General features: G+C 43.7%; 1 protein-coding gene across 3 annotated transcripts in view; it reads left to right on the top strand.

Annotated features, from left to right (window-relative positions):
• The first annotated feature begins 2,462 nt into the window (after positions 1–2,462).
• Positions 2,463–17,965, top strand: part of ZNF385B (zinc finger protein 385B) — a 193,859-nt gene continuing 178,356 nt past the window's right edge. For 2 of the 3 annotated variants that reach the window (XM_053409711.1, XM_053409731.1), the window contains exon 1: positions 2,464–2,550. The gene's annotated coding sequence lies outside the window, so the exon portion shown is untranslated. Of the gene's footprint in view, positions 2,551–17,965 lie in introns of all 3 variants that reach the window. The other variant, XM_053409721.1, reaches the window with a different exon arrangement.

The following is a 17,965-nucleotide window of genomic DNA, read 5'->3' on the forward strand; positions in this document are numbered from 1 at the left end:
AAACATAATAAAAAACACCTAACTCCCTGTAATGCATGAATCTTTTACCCAACTGGTGCATTTCACTGGAAGAAACAAAATTTAAAAATTCCTTCTATTAGCACCTTAGAGACCAACTAAGTTTGTTATTGATATGAGCTCACGTGTGCATGCACACTTCTTCAGATACTTAGTTGGTCTCTAAGGTGCTACTGGAAGGAATTTTTAATTTTTGTTTTGACTGTGGCAGACCAACACAGCTACCTACCTGTAACTTCACTGGAAGAGTTCAACATGAGTGGAAGGCAGGCTTCTGGGTAATTTTGAAGCCAAGCATTGTACACCACTAGGCTATATAAGCTCAGCAGGGTGCGTGAATCACAACTATCAACGCATGGGGCTACATCACTTTGACAGTTCAGTGCAGTGAACAAGGGGCATACCTTGGGAATGGGGACTTTGGTGATGGAGGGATTCCATCACAGGCCTTCATTTAGTCTGCTCCTGTAGCTATGTTGCTACAGAGTAGTTCTGTAGAGTGAGAGCTCAAGCTAATGTACTGTGGTGCAATGGGTCAGTGTGTCTGGCTGTTAACCAGAAGGCTGGTGGTTCATGCTCACCCAGGGACAGCTGTGGGCAAGATTCCTGCATTGCAGGGGTTTGGACCAGATGACTCTCAGGGTGCCTTCCAACTCTATAACTCTATGATTTTGGGTTCTGGTATTGCTGTGCTTCTCTTTTTCCATGTAAACTTACTGTTACCAGCAGGGCCCCCAAAAGGCACATGGATTGGTGCCTTGTGGAGACACTAACTCACAATTTCATAGAAGCAAAGTTTTGGGCAGTGTTTTATGCATTTTATTCCCACTATGAAATTTCAACCTCTCTTCTGGTACACCTCTGAATTTTCCGTACAGGTCTCCTACCTGCAGTGCCATCTGTGGCTTATTTCTAGCTGCCAGGTTGCGTGTGCATGCACAAAGGATACATGCACTGACGTCAGCATTGATTTCCAAGGGTGGCCCTCAAACCAACAGAGGACTTACTGCCCCTAGCAGTTCCACTTTACACAATGTCCAAGAAGATCAGACGCAGCCTAAGAGAATTGTCAGTTTGCATGTCCCATCTCTTCCAAGTAGGGGTGGTGATGCCATGCCTGAGAGCTCCCCAAATCCTGGAGCCAGCACTAGATGACATCATGAGGTTTACTTGACCATTGCTGTTTATCGATTGACAGCTTCAGTCCCTAGATGCTATGGCCGTACTGTAAATTGCACATGGTCATTGTGTGACAGTGAAATTGCCAGAAGAACCTATGTAAGCTTTAGTTCCTACCCGGGCTTTTTTTCTGGGGGAATTTACAGGAACACAGTTCCAGCACCTCTCAGGTAGGCGCCATTGCCATTATAAGAGAACGAGGGGGGTGACTATGTTGACTTCCAGCCCCTCTTTTTCTAGAAAAAATAGCACCGGACTTCCTACAGATGTTGCTGTCTCTGTGGCAAGTTGCACATAATTGTACAACTCTCTGATGCAGTTAGCCCTACCGCAGTGACCGCCCCTTTCAAATGCGTTTTAAGGGCAAAGCAGGTACACAGCAGTTCATTGGCTGCAGAGGGCAGCGTGTCACAGCATGCATGCCCCTGGCGGCATCTCACTTCGCTCATTTTCGTTCACTCCACAAACCCATAACTGATTGAGCAAGCTTATTTATTATCCTCCGTCAAATGTGTAGGGGCAGGGGTGCCAACTTGAATAAAACATTGGGGGGGCCCAGGTAAGAACCACCCCACATAATTGACCACAAGACGCGGCACACGCAAACCATTTGAATGGCAATGCCCACCAACTTGGGGGGGGGCAGCCCCTTCAAATATTTTATTGGGGGAGCCATGGGCATAGCCTGGATTTATTTTAGGGGTGCAAAACTGCGACGCAGTTGCTCAGTTAGTTAAGTATTTTTATTTATTTACTTACTTGATGGGGGGGAGCTGCGTCCCTTGCTACGCCCATGGGGAAAAGAAGGGACCTCCTTCACTGGGAGTTGGCTCCTATGGGGCAGGGGCGCAGGGTATATTTCAAAGGCAGCCCGAAGCGACGGAATTACCCTGAGAACCAGAAGAGAAGAGTCCCGCGCAGCTTTTGACCATGGAGCCCTCTTGGAACAGGTGCAGGAGGAGGAAAAGTTGCAGAAGGGCTCACTCACTCAGCGTCTTCAGGAACGCAAGACGGCGGCAAAGGTGGGGCTTCCCTTTCCCACCCGCCTCCCGTCTACATTCTGACTCCCCCCCCCTCAGCCCCCTGCGCGCGCGCGCGCCTTCTCTCCTCACCTGCTTGGCTAGGGGTCGTTCGGGGGCCCAGGCTGTGGCGGGCGCATGCGCTTGGCGGGGACCAAACCGGCGCCGTCCCCCCCTTCCGAGGTTGGGGCTGGCGGCTTGCTGTTGGGACGGGCAGCTCCGCGCGCGCGCGCACCCCCCCCCCCGGCCCTCCACGCGCCAAAGAGCTCACGCGCCCTGACACTCACACATGCGGACCGGCTGCGGAAACGGGCAGCAGCAGCGCCTGGTCGAGGTAAGAGGGGCTGGGCAGGCGGGAGCGCACCTGGCAGAATCTGCTCGCCTCAACTTTGACGCGCTGAGGGGAGGAAGAGCCGCGGCTGGGAATGGTGCCTCTTTCGCCTGCTTGCTTGCTTGCTTGCTTTGCCTTCGAGGACAGGCGGGAGGCGAACCTCCCCCCCAAAAAAAAAACCCCAACCCACCCCTTGCCCTCCCCCCCGTCCGTCCCGGCAGCGCGAAAGCGAGGCTAGCCCACCGAGCCGCGCGCCAACCCAGGCGGTGATTTGTCCGCTGGCGAGGCTGCGCGAAGGGCGCCCAGCTGCTGCTCCTCCAGGCAGCCGGCGAGCGAGCAGCATCCCGGGGCGGAGTGTGAGGGGAAGAGACGGCAAAGAGGCACCGGCGGCGGCAGGTCAGTGCAGGCGGCTGTTGTGGGGGCGCCTGGGCGCGCCTTCTTCGTACCTCTCAGCGCCGGGCGCGCTGCCTTTCCTCGGAAAGTTTTGGCTGCGTCGGGCAAAAGCGTAAGAGCCGCTTCTTCTTCCCTTGGACTCGGCGGGTGGGAAATTCCCGCGTCCCCCGCATCTCTCCCTTTTTCCTCTCCCCCCCCCCCACGGTGTTATCTCCTCCTCGCTTGTTTCAGGCGGGCGCGGAGTTCATCATTTCTCATGTCTCTAAATAGGTCAGTGTCTGCAAACCGTGTCAGGTTTGCAGAGCCCACGGGTGTGTCGCTGAAAGGTAGGAGAACTTAAGGGGGAGAGAAGTGAAGAAGCATGGGATTTATATCGGCGTGGGGGGGGGGTAGCAGGACACCCACCTGTCATCTTCCTCTGTCTGGCTCTGCCTAGCCGATTGGGAAGGAAAGGTCTCAACAACAATTGTTTAAAATGACTTCCTTTTGACCTCGAGTGGTCAGAAAAAACCTGTCAAAATCTTTCTACAAATTCTACTTTTAGTTAACGATTTTTATTTACTTGATTTTTTTTTTTGGAGAGGCAGCTGCCCCCTGCCCCCCTGGCCACATCCATGGGGAGAAAAGTGTGTGTGTGTTTACAAGAGAGAGAGAAAAATCTTTGCTTAGAGGTTTCTTGTAGACTTTGGTTTTCATGTTGAAGGAGAGAGAGTTCCTTTTGGCAGTCCTCTTAGCCTCACTTGACTCCTAGCGCTTTTTTTTTTTTTAAAGCTCTGGTTGTTCTTGGAAGGAGGAATTTCCTTCGTAAATGAGGAATTAGCCTACTTTGAGGAATCATCCTTGATGATCTAATTACAGAGCAGAGATGTGTGTGTGTGTTTTTGAGGTTTGAAGCTTTCGCAGAGAGGAAGGTGCACGTAGTTGCCGGACCACAGGCCATGGGTCTTGATGCCGGGGCTAGCCCAAGACATTTTGGCACCTGAGGCGGACCCCCAAATGGCACCCCCTTCCCGCCAGTGAATAAGGGGTCAGGGAAGATCTACATCAGGAACAAGGTGGTGTGTGTTGGGTGGAGAGATTGACAGCAGGATCTGCTGCCTTGGTTGACCCTGCTGCCTGAGGCATTTGTCTCACCTTGCCTCATGGGTGGGCCGGCCCTGCCTTGTGATTTAGCTGTCGATTTCAAGGGGCATAATGGTAAAGAATGTGATATCTTGCTACCAATTGTGCTTTCTCTGGAGGAGGATTTCTCAGAAACACGTGGCTCTCAGTAAAGGAACAAATCAAAAAGTGGAAGCTTGTTGCTGTTTATTATGCTTTCAATAAGTTTTTTTTTAAAAAAAAGGCCCATGAGCATAAGAGATTTCAGAAACAGCTGATGCAGCAGCAAGCTCTGTGCAGGATTATTCCGCAATAGTGCCTTCTCATCTACCAAGATGCACTAATTCGCAAACGATGCCAGCAGCAACAACAAAAAGTTATTTCCCACCAACCACCCTAGTGGTGTCGTCAAGAAAAGTCTGAAGGTTATGGAGGATTTGTAACCTTATAATCAATTCAATAGAGGGAACATGGGAAGGCAGCCAGCTGTTGACAAAACAAGTTCAGGATAAATTTAGAAATGTTTATCTCTTGCTGAAACTGATGCATTTTTATTTTAACTTTCTCTTTGATGTCTCATGGCTTATAAATAAAAAACGAAGAATAAAATAGTGAGCTGCTGTTATCAGGATTGTAAGATACATGCACTCATGGCAAACATCATTACTGATTTATCTAAGAATACATTTACACTGACTTGGTTAATAAAATGTAATGTTTAGCATAAGGTGTTTGCATATCAGGTGCGTGTTGATTTGGAGGTGAGATATCATTGGGAAACGCAGCACTCCCAGTGTGAGGGCTCCGGGACTAGAAGGGAATGCTCTGGTGGAGAAGCTCAAATAATTGGATAAAAGGTAGTACAGCATGCTGTCCCTGGATCCCTGCTTAGGAAACATCTGGCTAGTAAGCAATTGCAACACATGGTCTTCCGGACTCCACTTTAGTTAATTGCTCAAAGAAAGAGTACACGAGCTTCTCCCTTTTAGTTAATAGAACTCCTTCAGAGCTGTAAATTAATGAGGAGAGGGTCTCTAACATACTGCCCATCTCCTAGTCTTTGGCCGGTGTAATCATGCAATTGTGGAAAGGTTGTTTGCTTAGCAATAGCTGTACCATCAAAGTCCAGGATAGATTACAGTGATTTTTGTTCTCATAAAATGCAAATTCCTGTTTCAAAGGGTGCGAGGAAATAACTTTGTTAGAAATATACGAGGACTTTACACAGCTGTTTAGTAGGACTCTCCAAATTTAAAAAGGTAAAATGTATGAATTCACACAATTATGCTGATAGCAAGCATTCCATGCCTATGGCGCAAGGTCAGACAATGTTGATATTTACATTTTCCAGATAGCTATATTGTTAGAATGAAGAAATGGGAAAATTGAGTTGAAAAAGTGTACTGACATGATAGTAACTATGGAGGTCAAGTGGGTTGTCTGACTAGACCATGTACCTTGTTGAGTTATTAAACATAAAAGTGTCTTGCCTTTAGTGTGGGTAGGGAATACATATTTCAAATGTTTAAAATATTTCAGATATTAGGGTGGTGTTGACCTGCAGTTGGTAACAATCTGCTATCCTCTCCTGTGCATTCTCTTATCAGAGATAGGTAGTTTAGCTATCATTCCCATCTATTTCTCAGGAGTGAGTGCTGTTCATTAATTAGACCAGGTGTGGGGAAACTTTGGTCCTCCACCAATTGCTGAACAACAACACCAGAGGATAGCTCAGTTGTTGGAGCATGAGACTCTTAATCTCAGCGTCATGGGTTTGAGCCCCACGTTGGGTGAGATTCCTGCATTTTCAGGGGGTTGGACTAGATGATCCTTGTGGTCCCTTCCAATTCTATTATTCTACCTTCTATCCAACTCTCCTCATCCCTGGCCATTAGCCATGCTTGCTGGGACTGATTCAGACCTGTAGTTCAGCAACATCTGGAGGGCCAAAGCTGATTGATGTCAACCAAACAGATCCATCTAAGCACAAGAGAGAGGTATCATCAGGTTCATGAGAGCCCTGACATGCACACAATTACATAAACATTTAAAATTAAAATTGCAGGGCAAAAACCCCAACACAGGGGAAAAGAGAGAGAGAGAGCCCATGTGTGCAGTTGCATGGAAGAAAGCAAAGGGAAAGAAGGAAGGAAGGGACACAGGAACAATAACCTCTCCTCAAGTGGTGTGACTTTCCTACTATGGGCAACCACCCTGCCTGAGAAGGGGTGGCTTTGAAGCTGCAGATCAGGCCAGCTAATAGCTCCAAAGGTTTTTCTTCCTCGAGCAGCATTTTGTTTTGCTTCCTCACTTGCATATAATTAAAAGTACCATAACAAGCAGGATATTTTCTGAAAATAAATGTTCACTTCTTGAATATAAAAATCTCATTTGCTGTTTGCACCCTTTCTCCCTGAGAATAAAGGAATATATTGACTCATAGGCACTTTATGTCCTTTTAGTTCCAAACTCTCTCTCTCCCCCCCCTCTAATTTTAACAGTTTTACGTACATTTATTTCCCACCCTTCTTTTCCATTTCCCATGACTAATGAATGCAAATAATGAAAACGGCCTGAGAGATGCTGTGGTAGATGTCTTAAGCATCAGCAAATTGACCAGGAATTGTGCCATTTTAAAGACTGTAAGGTCTGATTCCGTAATGCAGTTTTGCCTAGCATCAGTTTTATCTGAGTCTACTTTACAAAGCAGGTGAGGCTCTTCATCTTTGAGAAATTAGCTGGTGCCAGCATGTAATTGGGTACGGAAGTTCAGTAGAAGGTTATCCCTAACATACTCTAGTTAAGTTGCAAAGATCAGGCCAGCGTTATTTATTCAGAAGAAAAGAAAGGTGTCACAGTCTCAGCATCATTTTCATGCTTAAGTTCCCTTGTACTTGTGTGGCACCTTGCAGGCAGGATGCATTTAACTCGACTAGTGAGCTTTCTTCTGTTTTAAGTGAACAGGTCTACCCTTGATAAAGCTGCATCTCCTATAGTTTTCTTAAGCATTCTAAGGAATGCAATAATTTGCTATTGAGATTTTAATAGTAAAATCAAATAATGATGTATTGTGGTTGACATACACTGAGAAGCATAGTGAGGATTGTGCTGAATCCCCTTTTTTCTTATGATTGAAGGTGGCTAACAATATGCAAGAAGACATCAAACATTCATTAAAAAGACACAGATCCAGAATATTATATAAACTAAACTATTGAGAATTGAAAGTTTTCCTGAAGAGTGGGTGGGTGGAGGCTATAAAGAGCTTTATTTTGCAAAAATAAAATAAAATGGTAATTTGAATAGATGCACATTGAAGTGAATTGTGTTTTGCATTCTCTAAGTGACTTTGCTGGGTTCTTTTCAGTGGCAACCCAAATGGAGCAGCTCACTGCAGTAAATAGTTGAGGCTACAAAAACGTTGGTGGCAACTGCAAAGCCCTTATAACTCCCAGAAACCCTAGCGCCTGTCTCAGCAGATGCAGACAATTAGATAATAAAAAAGCTTTCATCTCTCTTGTACTGGATGTCCAGTGAAAACATAATGTTGGAGATGGTAAGAGCAGTTTGACAATAGCTAAAGGAGGGGCAGGTTTATACTTGCTCATAACTAAACGAATTTATTTATTTACAACCTTTTTTTGTGCCGCTCAGTAACAGTGTTCTCTGGAAGGCTTACAACGATAAAACATTAAGGTATAATACCAACCAATAAAGCAATAAAAAGCAACATAAAATTTCAGTAACAGCAAGTAAGTTGGCATAATAAAGTACATGGAGGTCTGTATTCAGTTGGTTAAGGTCCAAAAAGCCTGGGTTTTTTGTGGGGAGAGGGGTGGGGGTTTTCACCTGGTACTGAGAAGAGTATAAAGAGCCACTTTCGGAGGACACGCTATACTTGTGCGGATGCCTGATTATTGTCTTCCAAAGCAACTACTCTATTCCAAACTTAAAAACGGAAAGCGTAATGTTGGTGGTCAGCAAAGGAGGTTTAAAGACTCTCAAGGGAATTCTAAAAAAAATGTAGTATAAACACTGACAAATGGAAAACACTGGATGGCGAGTGCTCCAATTGGAGAACAGCCTTTACCAAAGGTGTCATGGGCTTTGAAGACACTCGAACTCAGGATGAAAGGGAGAAACACGCTAAGAGGAAGGCACACTTGGCAAACCCTTACCATGATCAATTCCTGCTTAGAAACCCACTGTGGAAGGACATGTGGATCCAGAATTGGCCTCCACAGTCACTTACGGACCCACTGTTAAAACCCTGTTTTGGAAGAAAATCTTACTCGGCTACGAGTGATTGCCAAAGAAGAAGATACATGGGGTATCATTACGCATATGAAAACCCTTTCCCCAGGATCCACCTCACCTGACGTGCATGCCCAGCAGTGATCTCAGAGTCTCAGAGGATTAGAGATGCCCAGGAGAAAAACAGATAAATGGGGTGATGTACCCACCCCCACAGTTTTCCAGGTATCTTCCTCGTCTTCCCCCGACCATCACATCTCCAGTCTGGATAGGTACATGAGGGAGCAGATGATCCTTCATGTAGCTTGGGTGTAGGGTTCTGCTTGCTTATTCAGCAGGAGGGAGTAGAAGAAGAAAAAATGCTGTTATCCAAGGCTATGACTCCTCTTCACAGCTTATGGATCACTCATAGTGTGCATTCAACTTTAAACACTGAAAAGTTCCTACAGTTCTGTGACATGCCATAGTTACATGTACGATGCACAAAAGCTTTTATTTGCTGTCTTCATCTATTTAAGTATTGCAATCAGACGTTGATTCCAGATTGGCACTGCTGCTCCCAAAGTGTTGTGGGTGTGGTATAGATCTGAGGGTCATCAGCATATTGATGCTCTCTCTCTCAAAATCTTCAGCTGGTCTCCAGGTTTTGCATTAGTACAGTTTTGCATTAATATAGTGGTACCTCGGTTTACGAACAGTCCTGTTTATGAACTATTAGGTTTACAAACTCCACAAAACCAGAAGTAGTGTTCCGGTTTGCAAACTTTACCTCAGTCTATGAACGGAAGCCGAACGGTGGAAGGGCACCGGCGGCAGGAGGCCTCATTAGGGGAAGCACGCCTCAGTTTAAGAACGGATTTGGTTTCAGAACAGACTTCCGGAACAGATTAAGTTCGTAAACCGAGGTACCACTGTACTAAGAAAAGTATCAGGTCAGTTCCTGTGGGAAAGATATACAGTGGTACCTCAGGTTAAGTACTTAATTCGTTCCAGAGGTCTGTTCTTAACCTGAAACTGTTCTTAACCTGAAGCACCACATTAGCTAATGGGGCCTCCTGCTGCCGCCGCGCCGCCGGAGCATGATTTCTGTTCTTATCCTGAAGCAAAGTTCTTAACCTGAAGCACTATTTCTGGGTTAACAGAATCTGTAACCTGAAGCATATGTAACCTGAGGTATCACTGTATAATTTTAATATGTTTTTAATCTCTTGTTGGAAGCTGCCCAGAGAGGCTGGGGAAACCCAGCCAGATGGACAGGGTACAAATATTATTATAATATTATTATTATTATAATCACCCATCGCTACTGTCTGTTACAAAGTACCTGATTACAAGTGTACACACCAAACCTATGAAGCACATTTGAGCCACATTCTTCCCCTCAAAGTATTCTGGGCACTGCAGTTTGTTAAGGGTTCCTGTGAATTGTAACTCTGAGGGGTAGTGCCCAGAATTCTTTTTGGGGGAAAGAATGTGTTTGGAATGTGCTTTAAAGTTAGAGTGTGTACACAGCCCACGTGAAGTACCTTGCTGAAGACTATGCACCAGATTATATGCTCTGTGTAAAAATTGATTTTACAGTGAAGTTTATTTGGTCCTGTGGGTGATGGAGTAAAAGACTCTTTTGATAATTAACTAGCCAGAGGACTGCCATCCTCAAATCTTTTTGGTTTTGTAAGAGGGCTTCCTTTATGGAATCACTATCTTATTCCATTTGGGTTTACTGGGTTGGTGTTCTCATTACAGTGCTAGAATGTGTGTGGAAGGTTGAAAGAATTACAATAACTTCACAGTTGTATGTGATGCCAGGCAAATATATCATTTGCTTGACATAAATTTATAATTTATTTCTAGCTTGGTTGTTTTTTTGAGCCAAAGCTGATGTGTAACTGACCATAAATTGCCATATGTGGTTTTCTCCCCCATTTTTAATACACAATCCAGTCAGTTAAGCACTTTTTTGATAATAAATTTTATTAGTTTTCAATTACAATAATCCAATAATAGCCACATTATTTATAACAATGCCAAATTATAATACCGTTACCAATACCAATCATTCAAATGCCAAATTATGTAATTTAGGTGGCCCCCCACATGCTAGAATTGATGGTTTGATGATTTGCTTTATTTCTGTGTTCCAAAATCTTATTAATTTCAATTACACTCCAGTCAAAATAGCAATCCCTTATACAACAACTGCAATATTAACGACTTCCAGTCATATTGACACATTAAATGATTTATAAAGCTACAGGTGAAGCATTCAAACTATATCCTTGCTCTTCCTGTGTGCGGCAATTACCGTATTCTGTCTGTGATGTTTCTTTCTGTCCTTGTAAAATATTATGTCTATCTTTTCCTGGTTGTTGCTGTTCTCATTCATGCCTTGTTGTTGTTGTTGTTGTTTAGTCGTTTAGTCGTGTCCGACTCTTCGTGACCCCATGGGCCAGAGCACGCCAGGCACCTCTGTCCTCCACTACCTCCCGCAGTTTGGTCAAACTCATGCTGGTAACCTCGAAAACATTATCCAACCATCTCGTCCTCTGTCGCCCCCTTCTCCTTGTGCCCTCCATCTTTCCCAGCATCAGTGTCTTCTCCAGGGAGTCTTCTCTTCTCATGAGGTGGCCAAAGTACTGGAGCCTCAGCTTCACGATCTGTCCTTCCAGTGAGCACTCAGGGCTGATTTCCTTAAGAATGGATGCGTTTCATCTTCTTGCAGTCCATGGGACTCTCAAGAGTCTTCTCCAGCACCATAATTCAAAAGCATCAATTCTTCGGCGATCAGCCTTCTTTATGGTCCAGCTCTCACTTCCATACATCACTACTGGGAAAACCATGGCTTTAACTATACGGACCTTTGTTGGCAAGGTGACGTCTCTACTTCTCAAGATGCTGTCTAGGCCTGTCATTGCCCTTCTCCCAAGAAGCAGGCGTCTTTTAATTTCGTGGCTGCTGTCACCATCTGCAGTGATCATGGAGCCCAAGAAAGTAAAATCTCTCACTGCCTCCATTTCTTCCCCTTCTATTTGCCAGGAGGTGATGGGACCAGTGGCCATGATCTTTGTTTTTTTGATGTTGAGCTTCAGACCATATTTTGCGCTCTCCTCTTTCACCCTCATTAAAAGGTTCTTTAATTCCTCCTCACTTTCTGCCATCAAGGTTGTGTCATCTGCATATCTGAGGTTGTTGATATTTCTTCCGGCAATCTTAATTCCAGCTTGGGATTCATCCAGCCCAGCCTTTCGCATGATGTATTCTGCATATAAATTAAATAAGCAGGGAGATAAAATACAGCCTTGTCGTACTCCTTTCCCAATTTTGAACCAATCAGTTGTTCCATATCCAGTTCTAACTGTAGCTTCTTGTCCCACATAGAGATTTCTCAGGAGACAGATGAGGTGATCAGGCACTCCCATTTCTTTAAGAACTTGCCATAGTTCATGCCTTGGGTGGAGCTAATATCCCATTATTGTTTCAGAAGTTCTCCATAGTTAAGCACTTTTTAGTGATGTGCACTGAAGAGAAGATTTAGTTCTTAGCATCCTGGTAGGCTTGTATGGGAGAAAGTGTTGTTTATGGCTTTATAAATCAGCAGAAGAACCTTAAATCTAGCTTGGCAGCAAAGTGGTAGCTAGTGCAATTCTTTCAAAATTGGTGTGACACAATCATGATAGGCTCATCAGCTTCTGAACCAACTTTAAGAACAGCCCCACATTAAAGGAGTTACACTAATCCAGTTTTGAAGCTACCAAAACATGAACCACTGCGGTGATGCCCATTGTTCCTGTCAGCTGAAGCTGGCAAAAGGTGCTCCTAGCCACCATGATCCACAGCAACAGTGATGAACCCAGAAGCACCCCCAGACTATGACCTGCTCCTTCGAAGGACTGCAACCAGGTTCAGAACATGTAACAGTTTTCAGACATGGGTACAACCAACCAACAAGGTTTCCGTTTTGCCAGGATTCACCTTCAGCTTGTGGGCCCTCATCCAGCTCACAGCTGCATCCAACATTGGTGCAGGATCTATACAACCACATCTAATACAGATGTAACAGAGGAATAGAACTGAGGGACATCTTGCTCCAAATCGTCAAGTGACCATTCCCAATGGCTTTATATGGAAGCATAGGAGCCAACTCCTAGGGACCGAGGTCCCTTCAGCCCCTCCGATAAAATATTTGAGGGTGCCAGCCCCCCCCCAGTTGATGACCATTGCCATTCAAATGGTGTGCATGTGCCACGTCTTGTGATTGATAGGCAGGGCTTACCTCCCACCAACCCCAGTATCTTATTCAAGTTGTTGGACACGTGTTAAACAGCATTGGGACAAGAAGATGGAATCCTGCAGCACCTCCAGCATAATTGCATGGGGACTGAGGTACCGTCTTCCAGTGCCCCCTTCGCACTCCCAACCCACAAAGCCACTCTGCTAAGATACCATGAATTGATGGTATCAAAATCCAGAGATAAATACAGAATAAGCAGCGGGGTTACACTCTTCCACTCTTGATAAAAGCCAACCAGCAGCACAGTCAGGACCACCTCAGACCAGGCCTCAACCCAGACTGGAATGGGTTCAGATAATACATTTCCTCCAATAGTGCTTTTGGATGGGCATCTCAAGCGCCTTCCCTCCACAAAGGGGATATTTGTGACCAGGCAGTAGTTACTAGCACAGACCTCCAGGTCCAGAGCAGAGCTGCTGTCGCTTCTCGGCCTAGGACCCTCGTACCTACGGGACCGCCTCTCCCGGTATGCCCCACGGAGGACCTTAAGGTCCATAAATAGCAACACCTTAGTGGTCCCGGGCCCTAAGGAAGTTAGATTGGCTTCAACCAGAGCCAGGGCCTTTTCAGCACTGGCTCCGGCCTGGTGGAACTCTCTGCCTCATGAGACCAGGGCCCTGCAGGATCTGATTTCTTCAGGGCCTGTAAGACAGAGTTGTTCTGCCTGGCCTTTGGCTTGGAGCCAATTTGATTCCCTCCCCCTCTTTCTTTTTCTTTTCTCCTCCTGTGATGAGGCTGCATTTTAATATTTTAATGTTTCAATATGTTGTATTTTAATCTTGTTTTTAAGTTTTATTCATTCAAGTTTTTATTTTTGCTTGTTAGCCGCCCTGAGCCTGGCCTTGGCTGGGAAGGGCGGGGTATAAATAAAAATTATTATTATTATTCTCCTTCATGAAAGGATGCATTTTTACCGTGATCTGGATCCATGCTCTGGTTAGCCCCCCCCCCCCAAAAAAACTTACTCAAATCAGCCACGATTGGTATGAGTTGAGAGGGCATGTAATCGGCTGAACAGTTAGGAGCATATCCTCAGGCTTCAAGAGCTGAAACTGATCCCCTAACACCAGACTAGATGCCGTGTTGCACGGTTTATCTAGAACTGCCACAACAGAGGCATCAGAGTCAATACAGAGATGTGAAACTTCTGTCCTCAAAGTATTCCTTACAAGCTTGTCACAGCAGGCTAAAGACTCTGACATCAGTTGCCTTGATGCTTAATTTTGTTTGGCTAGGCATGCTAAAATTGCATTTGAACTGAGCTGTGTACCTAAGTATATCTACCTGGCAGTAGCAAATGACAGTTTCCTTTAAAAATAGGAAAGTGTATAAATTCTAATTTCACAGTATCTAAGGGATGGAAGAGTAATGGAGTCATAAGGCCTTTCTATAACCTTTGATGTATCTATCCATGATTGAAAAAAGGAGAGAACAAAACTCGTGGTATCTTAATGCCTGACCATTGAGTACTTTCTCCCATAATATTTTAAGACATGTGTGTTCATGGATGCTTGGGTAATTATGATTAGGGTTTAATATTATAAAAATGTCATGTAGTAACTACCTAATAATTTTACAGAGAACTGCTTGTGCTTCTGCATACCACAGAATGTGCTTTATTAAGCTAAACATAATAATCCTGAATCCAATTAATCAAATGCACTAACTTTCATTTTTTTATTGGCTTCTTTCCTGTGCCATGAACTTTTTTCATCTGAATTCCTGACACGATTGTTGTTTAATCTCAGAAGAAGTTACAATTTATTGAACTTTTGGCATGCACACTTAAAAGAGTTGTTATACATTCTGCACAGAGTTGTGATTTTTCTTATGCATCAGCTGAAAAACTGACAGTGTCTTCTATAAACAACATATTAATTGACATGTTAAAAATGCATTAGAGAACTTGAGCTGCTGAGGTTTGTAGATACACAGCGCTTGGAAACCAATCTGAGCACTTCAGTTCCACCAATTAGCATTGCTGCTAGCTTTATAACAATTGTCTACCAAGGAAACTTCTTTAGGTGTTAAGCATTGCTAATAATTTATCATTAAGATGATAAAGTCCTCTTCTGCATTATGCTATTAAAGTGACAATTCATTGAAGCTATTTGGTCTGCTGTGATGATGACACAGCTAAAGCATACAATTTTCTATGTAAAATAAAAATGCATATGTTTGCAAGGAATATGCAACAACAAAATTAATACAAATAGCAAAAGAAAAATGAATGAAAAGAAAAACTCAATGCTGAAATGCCTGGGTATGTCTTATAATAATCAGTTCTCATCAGTCATATCATTCTGTTGTTCTTGGTTTCTATGCAGGAGTTACATCTTTTCTCCTAAGCCGTATTACATGGCGATAGACGAAGGGAAATCAAAACTGGCAGGAAACTTGCAGTCTTTACTGAAACAAATATGGAAACCATCAGGCAGGATTCAACTAAGTTGCTGTGTGCCTGGAGCAAGATCTGCTTTTGCAATGAGACTTCACCTTCTCTCCTCTTTCTGTGCCCTCCCACTGTCACCCCTAAATCTGGTCCGGAGGGTTGGGGGGAAGGGACCAGGAGTCTGACTGCATGAGCAAACCTTACATGCACACCCCATTTAGCGCTATGTTGAATTCCACCCTGTATTATTAAATATTCTTTAGGAGGGCCTAAAGCTACAGATCATGGAGGATAATGTGTGCTGAAGTATAGTTCTTTTGCAAGAAGTGGGCAGTGCTTTTTCTTTCTCAGTGCTTCAGTTTATTTCAGGAGAGGATTGTATGTCCACATATAATAATGTATCACTCAACCTTTCAGTTAATTCGTTGATCCAGTGAGCAGACTCAATATAAAATACACAAATCTGTTAACTATTTAAAATTACAGAAGGCGTACTTTCACAGTGCTTGTCTGAAACCAGGAGTATTACTACTTTCTGCATTATGTGGAAACTTGTTTGGGCTGGGTGAGTGAGTGAGTGAATGAATAGAATACAGTTTTCTTGAATTTCTGGTGTATTAATGCACAGCTGAAAGGAGGGATATGCCCCCCCCCAAAAAAATATTTCTTAAAACAGCAAGCCAGCAATGTGAACAAGTCCTTGGATAATTTGTTTTTAGTTACCAAACTGGCTATGTTGCCTCAAATGAAAGCTGAGATTATCGGTATTGTCCAATAGATGTCTCAGATGATCTCAGCTTTCACCCATGTGTCAAAATGCATCCGCCCCTCACTCAGAGAATTATCTTCTGGAGGCCCTGAAAGGGGGGTAGCTCTGGTACTATGCCATGTGTTCATAACAGAACTGGACTGGAGACAAGGCACTGAGACAGGAATTAGAGGTGGGAAGAGAGTGCAAGGCATGTACCTAGGAGGGAAGGAACTGAGTAAATATGCAAGTATTTAGTTCAAGGAGGGCAGTGGTGGATTCTGTAGATGTTGATGGCACAAGAAGAGACTATAATCGACTAGGAAAAAAGAGATTAGTGGTGACATGAGAATAAATAGGGTTAGTGGTCTGTTGTTTAAATCAGTCTGTGAGTAGATTAATGAACTGTGTAAGGTCAGTAGGAGTGTCAAAAATCTTTTAAATCCCCATCCGCTCGTTATATGTCCCATTTCTCTTCTGCTACTTTTAATACTTTTATATGTATTATATTTGATTTCTCTTCACCCCCACCCCATCTTTAAGTCCAGTTCTCCACATTTCCACATCAGTTTGCAGTTGTTTTATGTTTTAGAAGTCATAATGAAATTGGCCAGCATTTTGGTAAATTTCCCCCCATAACATGCACATTTCCCCTAATATACACACTTTTGCAAAGCAATTTTCCTTATACATCTTTGCATGTTGTTTTCAGTGATATCCGCATTTAGATGCACATTTCAAACTAGTACATGCATTATTACCCATTACTTGGTTGGAGAACTGCTTGCAACCCGTGTTTGGTACTGAATTGCCTTTTTCATACCAAACAGGAAAGAGCTGGAATAGGTATCCTGAGAGAAATAAAAACACATGATAGACAACAGTTGGGGGGGTGGGCGGGGGGCAGGATATGTTAGTTGGTGAAGGCTGAAGAGGAATATGCTGTAGGAAGATCCATATTATTCTAAGTCAACAGAGAGAGCCACTTCTTCCTCCTTGTGGAAGGCAATCATGCCATAGCCTGTGGCTGTTCTTTTAGTAATTATCACCTGAAGTAGATCGAATTGGGAATTTAGTTATTAATTCTGAAAGCGTGTATCTTGTGGGTTTACCTGTGTGACTGTTTTAGGTTTGGCCAAGAACAACAGAAGGAGTACAGGAGCTGGAATTAGAATAGCAGCATGCAAGACCTTTTGGTATATCTACCACAATTTCTGTCCCTCTGTAGTGATGCAATATTGGAGAAAGAAGGCAAAGTTCCACTATAGGTATCAGGATATGTAAATAGGAGGGAGATGTCCACAAATTATAAAAAGGTTCTGCATGCAGAGAGGCCGTAGCAAATTCTCCCCAATGTTTACTTGCTTGGCCTAAGGAAGGGAGTCATTTCTAAGAAGCCATGCTGCTTTGACAGCTATTATCCTGTTCAAATCACTGATGCAGTAGGAGATACTGCAGAATAAATATGAGTTTCAGATTACTCTGTTAAATGCTCATTGCAAAAGTATTTGGGTTAAGTGGGTGGTGATCTGCCAAAAAAGGCCTCCAGCCTTGCGAAAGGTGTTCAGATACTGATTCTGTGAATACTGTAGCTGTTATTTGTATGCATTTCCCCACCAGTTGGTGTAAACTCCTCAGTTTTAAAAATACAGTTTTACACTGAGCTTTTCCCGTATTTTTCTTTCACAGCTGGAGGGTTGTCTGGTTTACAAAAAAACAACAAACAAACCTAAGAAGGGAGAGCAAGAAGGGCCTGGAAGTTGCCCATCTAGTTAGTACCTGGACTGAGCAGACACACAGCTCACCTGAATGCAGTCTTCCCCACCATGGCGAGATGCATTGCATTTCTATTTCAAATTATAATCATTCTTTCTAAATTAGCAGCTAGACATATAAAGTAACCCATGCAAATATCCTGTACATCTGTGTCATCTTTGGTCCTCTTTTTCTCTTTGAATGGTTAAATGGCTGTTTACTAATTAAGCAACATGAGCTTTCTTTCCTTTTCCTTTTTATAAAAACCTACACTCTGATCAGGCATTGCAGTAACAGCAAAACCATAGGTGAATGACCTAATCAGACAGTGAATCCACAAAGGAATAAATATAAATATCAATCTGACATCCTCTCAGTCGGCTGTGGAAGGATCTATAACAAACTTACTGCTTCTCAGTAGAAATGAAAGAACCTTCAAAAACGTTTATTCACTGCAGAGACTTGTTACTGTGGTCAATTGTGT

The sequence above is a fragment of the Podarcis raffonei genome, chromosome 1, assembly GCF_027172205.1.
Source record: "Podarcis raffonei isolate rPodRaf1 chromosome 1, rPodRaf1.pri, whole genome shotgun sequence".
NCBI lineage: Eukaryota > Metazoa > Chordata > Lepidosauria > Squamata > Lacertidae > Podarcis > Podarcis raffonei.